Below are 11,206 nucleotides of genomic sequence, written 5' to 3' on the forward strand. Positions count from 1 at the left end.
AAATGATAAGCATACATCAATCAAAATCATTAGCAGCACAATATTTTTTCACACCTGAAACCCACATCCGTGTCATGCATAAAACCAAAGTCATGTATTGCACAGCTATAACAGTGAAGTAACAAACTCATATATTCTAGAAAATAAACAATGAATTTTTAAGTTGAATAAATTTTGAAATATGACACTCATTTAACCAAATAATTATAATTTGCAGAAACAGTGGCACAAACAATTTCAAAAATCATATATTCAAAGATATATTTCCCAAGCAAATCTACCAAAATAGATAGTAAACATACCTTGCCATTGTCATCATCAATTGGTTTATCAACAAACTCAATGGAATACTTTCATTGATGAGGAAAATTTGCTAGCCTTTTGCAATCGGTGATTAAATAATATAAAACAAAAACTTTTAATAGCCAATTAATAAAAATGTAAAACCTAAACCTTTCACCATCTCCAAACAACAATTAATTAACTTTTGCCTCAAATTAACCACGTTACTTTCAGACATCAACCGTTCGAGCATTTCCTTTGAGCTTCACAATCGGCACTCTCAAATCATCTAATTTAATTCCTTTGATCAAAACCAACAGTCTTGGCGGATCTGAGAATTAGGGAACAAACATAATTTAGAGAAAATCCTTAAGATTGTTGTAAATTTAGGCATAAATTATCTCTATAAATAATAATCAATATATAAATATAAGAATCAATTAAATATAATGAGAATAATCAAGAGAGGTTTCAAGGAAACTTATCTGTCTTGATTTTGGTGTAGAATTATATCACCGTCTTGAGACAACTTGAATCAAATTGAATCAAATTCATCGTAGAATCAACCACAAAGACTACAAGCCGAACAAACGATGAAAAGTCTGAGACGTGCTGATCACACTGTCCTTAAGGATTTTCCGCGTAATTATACGCTAATCCCCCAGGATTTAACAGACCCTTCTCGATGTAAAATCGAGGAAACATAACTGACAAGAAGAAATTTTCAGGAAGATAAAACCCAAAATTGATTTTTGTGGGAAAGAGCTCATAATTGTTTTGTTTCAATATTTATGAAATTAAGCAAGTGAAAATGTGTCCCTTCCATGTTCTGTACGTGCACTATCATTAGGCAGCGCACATATGTTTTCAATTGAGAGAATTAAGGTTTGGCTGGCCACTATTATTTCCACATTCATGAGATATCAAAGCAAAAGCGGTTACAAAACTTTAGAATTAAAAATATGTCTCAAAACCAAGTCAAACCTTATAATTAATTATAATATCATAAATAGTTTTCTATTAAAATATTTTTCTATATTTCTCAATTGAAAATATGGGATACAAAATATTTGAAACTTTTGAAATATAATCAAAATTTACAACAGCTAAAGCATTGGACACCATCTGGGAATTTAGGCCAGAATTGGGCCTTGAAGTGAATATAGTAAAGACTCGGATCTTCTGGACTTCATATCATGGTAATAAGCATCGTGGGGGTTTGTTTCCTTTGGATATTGGGAGGCCGACATTGGAGGTGCAATTACTCGAAGATGTTGTTAGCCGAGATAGAGGTTTTATCGAGGGGTTGACCATGAAAAGAGCTTCCAGGGTTGTTATGTGAATGACTAGTTTTAATTATTTTGTATGAAGAAGAAAACTTATACATGTATCATGAGTGTATTTATTATAAAAAGAATAATATATATATATATATATATATATATATATATATAAATGAGTAATTACACATGAATTGAAGGCAAACGGGCAAGAAGCTACGCCACTATACTATTTTGGATGACAAAATCAATGCTCGTAAACACAACATTCATAAATCTATGAGCATGACATTGCTATGCATGACCCTTTGAATTCTACGTAGAAGGTCAACAGTCTCTGGTGCTAGGAAATAAAAAAAAACGTGAAAGCAAATGGTATAAAAATATGTTGATTGTTAGAACACGCTTTATCATGTTTGGTCACTTTGCTTGTCGCAGCTTTTAAGGTTGTCCCTCCTACCGTAAAAGTCTCGACCCCTAATCCCACAAGTGTTGAAATCTCAGTCAAGTCCCCACATGTATGTTTTCCTCGTAGTTTTTTGGAAAACAAAACACTAGTTTTAAAATGTTGTTTGTAGGATCAAACTAGAAACCTTATGACATGTTGTGCAATGTTTTTTTTCCAAAAAAATGTTTGAATGTTCATTATGTTCTTAAGATGAAACACTAGAAGATGAAGGTTAATGTTCAATTCGACATAATCAAACAAATTTTAGAACTTGAAAAGAGAACTTAAACTTTAAAGATAAAAGTAAAAGAGTTAAAAGCAATAAATTTGCATTGCAGTGAATAAGTGGTTCATCAAATCAATTACATACATTCTTGTTACTTTTTTCTTTTTGTGTGCTTGGATAGTTCGAGTGTAAGAATTCTGATTTTGATTTGTCACCCTTATTTCCTATGAAAAACTTCTATATATTCATAAGTAAAATAACTGAAAACTAACAGTCCCAAACTACAAATCTTCAACATATTTGAATTGCTTTAACGTGTCCTAGACCCTTAATTTTGCCTCTTTCAAAGAGGATTTGAATTCTATCTAGTCGAAACCATATACTTTAAAAATGTCAACATCCACCATATCTTGTCGAATGAAGTTGCCTCCAATTTAAACTGAATAAACTTTTCTTCGACTAAATAAATCTCCTGTCAAAAACATACATTAAAATACATGCTAATATTTCCTCCTACCCGTCCGTACGCCATAACATTCGCAGGTCTAAGTGTCGATCTTCTATCTCGTGGGTCCAGCGGCTTCCTTATACGCTTTTGTGGTTTCCAGGGCACGACCTTGGATGCAGCAAGATCATATTTTGAGAGACATTGGTATAAGTTGTATGGACTAGGATTATGAGAATGCTTTGGACGGTCTTTGTGGTACGATTCTAAATTTTGACGTTAGCAATTTTACTTGTAAGGACATCATCCCTCCTAAATCATAACATGTTGCGGCGAGTACCTTTTTTAGTAAAACTGTTCAAGATATGGAAGTTATGTTTGACATGACCACAAGTCTGAAGGTATATTTTGGGTGTTTTCAAGCAATACATGCTATCATGATTTTCTTCTAGCTATCCATATTGATCGGTTAGGTCAACATATGTCATAGTGGAGTATCGTACTATCCTTAGATATCGCCTTATGATTCTATTATTTCCTACTGATGAGGTGTTCCATGTTTGGCTTAAGGCGTGCCTGAATAGTTTTTAGGAGCATATAGTTCAGTGTAAGGAGTTTCTCCAAAAATATAATTGGACAACTACTTTAAATAATAGAGAGAGAGAGAGAGAGAGAGAGAGAGAGAGAGAGAGAGAGAGAGAGAGAGAGAGAGAGAGAGAGAGAGAGAGAGGGAGGGAGGGAGGGGGGGGGGGGGGCAAATACCTCAAAAAAAAAAGTAAAGAAAAAGAAAAATGACCATAAGGGAAAAAAGGCGTTGTTCAGCATCCCTTCGAATTTGGAAGAGGACCCAAAGATTAGGGTGTGGTGTGTTACCTTCTTGATTTTCTTCTTCTTATTGTTTGTAAGATATGGCGTGAATCAAACAACGTTGCTCTTTCCTTGAATCAAATAATGTTCAACAAGATCGACCCCATTTTCAAGTGTGGCGTACCTATGAGGGGGAACATTGATACCTAAGATTTTTCTTTCAAAGTAGCCCTCAAGAGAAATGTTAACTCATTGAACTAATAAAATGATAAAATATCCGCAATTGAGTACTCATTCTGAATGCTTAAGTGGCTCAATATTTACACATAATCTATTTTATAACTTTTTAATGTTAATGCTCAATGTGATCCTAATCTCTCCAACCATGTAATTCAACTTTTTAATTAAATGGGTACTATCAATAACTCTATATTTTTCAATTAAAATAAAATTCATATAAATACAATTGATACAATTTATTAATGGGCCCACAAAATAGTGAAACAACCATCATTATGGATGCTTAAAAAAAGGCTTTTTTTTGTAGATTTAAATAATTAGAGTAGCCACCAAATGAGATATTTTTTAGATTTTATTTGTATAATACAACCTTTTTTTTTGTTGATAATTTCTTATGTATTACAACTTGTTGACGACAAAAAAATTTATTCGCCAAAAATAGTAAGACTAACATTATTTTGACGTACTAATTTAATTATATTCATAAAAGTAACTTTGAATAATTTCCACTTCCGCAGTAACAAGTTTCAAAAATGCACTTCATAACATCAGGACGAAAACAATACCATTGTGGACAATCATGGTCAACATTGCAGGCTTCGGGAAATGTATAGACACAAAAAGAACAATAAAGGAGTGTTATTGAAATCAGAAGTTTTATGTACAAGATAAAGATTAAACTATGATAAAAAAAAATTACCGTGGACTTCAATCACAACAAGAAATAGAATAAGAGATAAGAACATAGCATACACAAATTTGAGAATTCCATCCATATTTGATCATATGTACATGTAACTAAACAGATATTGTTTGAGTACTTTATAATGTTAAAATTTCATCAATTATTTAATTTAATAAAATACTTTTTTGACACTTATGGAATTTCAAAAAACACCTACGCATATTATAAACGTTATTAAATGTCCCTTAAGCACATCAAAGTAATGTGTTTGTTAAGGTGTCTCAATGTTCCATTGGTATAACTCAATTAATTAACTTTAATATATATATATATATATATATATATATATATATATATATATATATATATATATATATATATATATATATATAGGGTTATGTTACAAGACACCCTTTGGTGGTGTCTTTTATCAAGCAACACCTTAAGGTGTGATTTTCACTTTTTAGTTATAACTTTGCTAAAAGACACCTTCATAAAAGTAAGTTGGTGTCTTTTCTACCACGCATATATAGAAAGTATACATCTCATACAATTAGTTGTTTCTTATGTCAACTAGAATTCATAAGATATACTATAAAATGAATAAACAATCAATTTAGTCCCTAAATTATCACTTTCTCTTATCAATTTAGTCCTTAAACTATGTAAAAAGACACCAATTAAATCCATTAACTATTATGACAAATAACCAATTTTGTTGTGTTATGGACTAAATAGGTCGATGATAGCTTAGGGACTAGATTGGCGAGAGAGTATTGGTTTAGGAACTAAATTTCATGTTTATTTATGATAAAATTATTTCGTATGTCAACTAGAATTCAAAACAAATAGAGCTAATCAAAACAAAACCATAGAACTAAAGCATGTGATTGAGATCAAGTGGCCAATGAGCTCTATCTATAACGAATCGTTTGGGAGAACCCGAGTTCGATTTCAGGTGAGAACAATTCTTGGCCAGACTTTACTTACCCCCTGATAGAACTCCATATTACTAAAGCCCTTTTCCTATATGAATTAGAGGGTTAGCGCAAAAAAAAAACATATATAGAACTATATATAAAGTGAGAAAATCATTGCCAAAATATAAAGTGAGAAAAGTACGGGCCTGTTTGGTTTGCCTTCTGAGAAGCAATTCTAGCCCAAAATCAATTCTCTACAGTGCCAAAAGCAATTCTAGCCAAAAACAACGTGTTTGGTTCAGCTTTTCAGAATTGCTTTTATCCTCCAAAAGCAATTCTCCATGAAGCTACAAATCCTAGCTTCTAGCTTTTCTAGAATCAATTCTCCTTGAACAACGTGTATAAGTTTGTATATTTTATTATTACAACATGTTATTTTACTTTATTGCCCTTTATCAATTCTCATTCTTTATCAATTCTCCTTTAGCTATGTCTATTTTAGTAATTATACATTCAAAAGCAATTCTACATAATTGCATCCAAACATAAATCATTTTGTTTAATCAATTCTACATAATTGTATCCAAACATAAATCAATTCTCTCAGAATCAATTCTGTCAGAATCAATTCTATCAGAATCAATTCTCTCAGAATCAATTATATTCAAAGCTGAACCAAACGGGCACATAAAGTGAGAAAATCAATGGTTGTTATTTTAACAAACTCATGTTTTGTTACGATGTACCTGCACTATATACTTTTGATTTATTAATTAATGGTTGATATTACTCAACTTACACTCTAAAGTGAATTACTCAATTTTGAGGAGCCAGATCCAATTAAAACATAGCCAATACGCTGGCACGGTAAGAGGTTACACCAAAATGCAAATATCTAGAACACATATGATAAGGGAAGTACAAAAAAAAACTTAAATTTGGGCAAACATTAAGTTGAATCTGCACCTGCTCCAAAAACTAGTCCTACAACTAAGTCCATTCTAAATTACATAAGAGTAGTGTTTAAACTTAACCATTTGTCATTGCATACAAAATCATCTATCAATAGCATTTTCTGGACTTGCTTCAACGAGTTCTAAAATTATATTTGCATCTTGGACAATTTTAACTCCATCCTTATGAAATATATTTGAATCAGTATATATCTGAATAAACAAATGTTGACATAATATTAGATTATCATATAAACATAAAAATATACAATTGATTAATTTATACAACTTGTTAAAAAAAATTGATTCCGTAGTTGCAACCATGAATCAACACCATTGGATTCAATTTTCAATATGTGTATCATTACATAGTAGCCACTCTCATAACAAACTAATTGGTTTCAACTCTTAAATTGAATATGATCTAATGTGAACTTTTAGTCCGTAAATATTATTCAAAATTCATTATAGAATACCTAAAAAAAAATACTACAAAGATGATAAATGAAGCAGTAACTTATGTCAACTTTCTACAACATCAAATTGAGGTGTTCTTTTGAGTGTGACTAAACTTATGCTTGCGATTTTGTATGTTGTATACTAATCTTTATTGATTTGATACATTACATGAACTATCAAAACATGTATGAGAGTTCTCAAATTATAAAATTGGATGTGTAAAAATGACTTTTTTGTTGTTCGAATTCTAGAATCTGCTCATATAAAATTATGAAAAAAGCGGTTATTTACGGTTCAATTGAGCTAAAACGACCATCGCTAAAAAAAATAACATTGTAAATGGATTTCGAATTCTAAAATTTCAAAATAGAAGGGATATTTTTGGGTTTTTAGATAGGGCACAAGAGGTTTGATGGGTGGAAAAAGAATTTCATCTTTGGTCTTCCATAATTCATGGTATAAGTTTATGGGCCAATTGATGCACCAAGCCCATCTATTTTTTTTATTTCGTTCATAAAAAGGTAACAAAAAGGCTTCATTGACTTAATCATTTCCACACCACATTTAGGTATATCTATCTTAAGTAAAAATAAAATGTATAATCATCTAAATGTATCATAGTCATTTTTTATTGGATTGTTTTCTTAATTCTTTAAAATGAGTTTTTTACTAAATCTATTTTTTTTTTAGGTTTACTAAATCTGTTTTATAAATATGATTAATTTGTACGACATTCATAAAATTTTAACAAATTTTACATAATGTGTAAGACGAGATTATAACAAGTTTTCATTCATCCTCTTAAAAAAAAGCTTTCATTCATAAAAAATGCCTTTTCTAACTCGTTCATTTTATGCTATGTTTGAGAGTAGAGTATTCAAGGGAAAATGCGGTAATTCTCCTTTTTTATATTTAAATTAAAGAAATTATAAAATGTTTTTAAAACAGAAGGATAAAAAAATGTGGTTGGGTGGAGAGACCGACTAAAGAAGATCAATTAGATTCTTTGACGATGATTAACCGTCGGCAAAGTTAGGGGATATTTTGCACCATATAATTTAAAATAAACCAATTAAAAAGGGAATTGGCATGTTATATGACTATCTATCATATTATTTCTTTAATTATTTTAGAATCTCAAATATATGTAAGCATATATACACTTAGAGTCTTTCAAATATATATGTAGAGAGAGAAGTGTGAATTAACTTGTTTGACTTTATTTAGCGACATGAACATTTGTCAAACTGTTTTAAACAACTTATGAAAATAACTTATGACATGTTCATAAGTTATTTTTAAGTTTATTTTGAAAAACTCTTCAGAATAGTTTATGAAAACAATTTATAGATTATATGCAAACAATTTGATTATATTTTATCTTGTCTCAAATGCAGCTTTACCCCCTATTTTGCATAGTTTTGAATTTTAATACGCTATTTTAAAATTCAAAATTTTAGCCGTTCTTTTATGTATTTTTTAGTATTTTGCCTCTCAGCCTTATTTGGATTCACTCTTGCTGATGTTACGGTGCTTATGCGGATTATATAAACCCTGGGTCATTCTAACCAATTCTCTCGGAACACTTGTTAATAAAGTAAAAAATAGAAATTTTTCATCGAAAAGAACAAATTTTTAACTTTCAAAAAGTTGAATATACTACTTTTTACGATTTTCCAATGCAAATTTTTTTTATTAATTTCTTTATCTAATACCCTAAGGACGCACGCTAGTTAGTTAGCATTTTTCATAAATCTTTTATCTTTTATTCTATAAATAGTTTATACATAAACACTTATACGACATACGCTTGTACTATAAAAACTTTTATTTTTTTAGCAATGTACTATAAAAACTTAAGGCTTAATAGCACTTTTGGCCCCCTATGTTTGCAAAAATTGCGATTAAGGCCCCCTATCTTTGAAAACTACAAAACCGCCCCTTATGTTTCGTTTTCGTTGCAGTTTTGGCCCCCAAGGTCATTTTTGACCTGGTCCACGCTGACATGGCACCCACATCACTTATGTTAGGGGCCAAAATCGCAACTTTGGCAAACATAGGGGGCCAAAAGTAATATTAAGCCTATTTTTTATTTTTTAATTCAATTTCATTTTTTTTCCATTTTTTTTTGTTTTGAAAAAAATTAAAAAAAGAGGGAAAATTAATAAAAATTGAAAATAATGAAAAAAATACTGAAAAAATTTTAAAAAAATTGGAAAAATTAATAAGAATGAAAACAAAAATCTGAAAAAAAAATTCGCATGACATGTGTGTATATACAAACGACATCATTAAATCATTTTAATAATAAAAAAAACATTAAAAACTGAAAATCTTTTAAAAATAACAAAAAATCAGATTATTTTTTTTAAAAAATAAAAGATTGATTTTTTTAAAATTTTAAAAATAACAAAAAATCAGATTATTTTTTTCGAAAAATAAAAGAAAAAATCAGATTATTTTTTTCGAAATTTTAAAAAATTAGAAAAAGTTCGGATTTTTTTCGAAATTTAGAAGATATTTAAAAATAATGGAATTTAATTTTCAAAATAAAAAATTTAGATTTTCTTGCGAAATAAAAAACCGGAAAATATTTAAAATTTTAAAAATCTGGATATATATTTTTTAAAATCCAATTACAATATGAAAATTAAATTTTGAAAATCATATAATCTGAAGAAAAAAAATCAATTTTAGTTCAAAAGAGATTGGAAGAGCAACTTGAGGTACTCACTTTTTAAATTTTAATGTCTCTTAAATAAGACACTTTTTAAAATTTTAAACGCATTAGTAATTCTTTTTTCAAAAATATTCCTATGTAATTCAAGCTTCTCAGATTTTTTTCCTAAATTTTTAATTAAACTAAAATCAATTTTTTTCTTCAGATTATATGATTTTTAAAATTTAATTTTTCGATTGTAATTGGATTTTAAAAAAATATATATCCAAATTTTTAAAATTTTAAATATTTTCCAGTTTTTTTATTTCGCAAAAAAATCTAAACATTTTATTTATTTTGAAAATTAAATTCCAGTATTTTTAAATATCTTCTAAATTTTGAAAAAAAAATCCGAACTTTTTTCTAATTTTTTAAATTTCGAAAAAAATCTAAATGTCTTTTCTGCTTTTTTCTTTTATTTTTCGAAAAAAATAATCTGAGTTTTTGTTATTTTTAAAATTTAAAAAAATCAATCTTTTATTTTTTTTAAAAAATAATCTGATTTTTTGTTATTTTTAAAAGATTTTCAGTTTTTAATTTTTTTTTATTATTAAAATAATTTAGTGATGTGGTATGTATATACACACATATTATGCGAAATTTTTTTTTTCAGGATTTTTGTTTTCGTTCTTATTAATTTTTCAAATTTTTTTAATTTTTTTTAGTTTTTTTTCATTATTTTCAATTTTTATTAATTTTCCCTCTTTTTTTAAATTTTTTCAAAACAAAAAAAAATGGAAAAAAAAGAAAATGAATTAAAAAAAATAAAAAATAGGCTTAATAGCACTTTTGGCCCCCTATGTTTGCAAAAGTTGCAATTTTGGCCCCTCACATAAGTGATGTGGGTGCCATGTCAGCGTGGACCAGGTCAAAAATGACCATGGGGGCCAAAACTGCAACGAAAACGAAACATAAGGGGCGGTTTTGTAGTTTTCAAAGATAGGGGGCCTTAATCGCAATTTTTGCAAACATAGGGGGCCAAAAGTGCTATTAAGCCAAAACTTAATAATGCTGTTTATCGAAAGGGAATGTTAAGCTCTTCAAAACCTAACTCTCCCAATTCGTGTATTTAATTTAATCAATCTTGACAAAACATGAAATACTCAAACAACGATTTGACAGCACTCAAAGTTGTGTTTAAGTACCGATTTTGCTGCCAAAATTGGTGGAATGGGGGATGATAGGTACATACAGAAGTCACTACAATACAAACACCATAATTGAAAGAAACTGGTACTCTGTATGAGCTTCAAGAATACAGCTATAATTTGCTCTACTAAACACACAATTAATCAGGGTCAATTCCAAAATGGGTCAGCATTGTCGGCATGAAAATGAGTAGTTGATGATGTGGCTTAATAATAATGTTAAAAACTAACTAATTTTAGCGTCATGTTAAATAGCCGAAATTAGAGTATGGTTGAACAAATTAACCTACCCTTGATGGTGCCCCATAAGAAAACGAGTGGGGAGAATTGAAGGAAACGTGAGGGATCTTGATGAAGATTATTCAACTAGAACCAAAATAAATTGTGGTATTTCTTCTCTCTCACTTAGTTATGTGCCACATTATTCTTTCCATGCTCTCAACTGTCTTGTATTAATGCAACTAAATAAACGGTACACTATTATATGCTTTTCAGAAATTAATTGGCTTAATTTCTGTTACCTCCTACCAGATTTCCAAACACTGCTTTGTCCATATGCAGTGCATGAAAGAAGTTTTACTTTATGTTAATTAT

At 29.2% G+C, this 11,206-nt stretch overlaps 1 long non-coding RNA gene across 2 annotated transcripts; it reads right to left on the reverse strand.

Annotated features, from left to right (window-relative positions):
- Nucleotides 1–2,359: 2,359 nt before the first annotated feature.
- Nucleotides 2,360–4,599, reverse strand: LOC146946921 (uncharacterized). 2 transcript variants are annotated; one of them, XR_015026863.1, is made up of 3 exons: nt 4,429–4,599; nt 3,555–4,325; nt 2,360–2,708 (listed from the first exon to the last, which is right to left on the reverse strand). It is a non-coding gene; the product is annotated as an uncharacterized LOC146946921 (long non-coding RNA). The 2 variants fall into 2 exon arrangements; XR_015026862.1 differs by having other exon boundaries at nt 2,360–3,257.
- Between the last annotated feature and the right edge of the window lie 6,607 nt (nt 4,600–11,206).

The sequence above is a fragment of the Medicago sativa genome, chromosome 2 (genome assembly GCF_051527215.1).
Source record: "Medicago sativa cultivar Bolivia chromosome 2, Bolivia_mono, whole genome shotgun sequence".
In the NCBI taxonomy this organism is placed as follows: domain Eukaryota; kingdom Viridiplantae; phylum Streptophyta; class Magnoliopsida; order Fabales; family Fabaceae; genus Medicago; species Medicago sativa.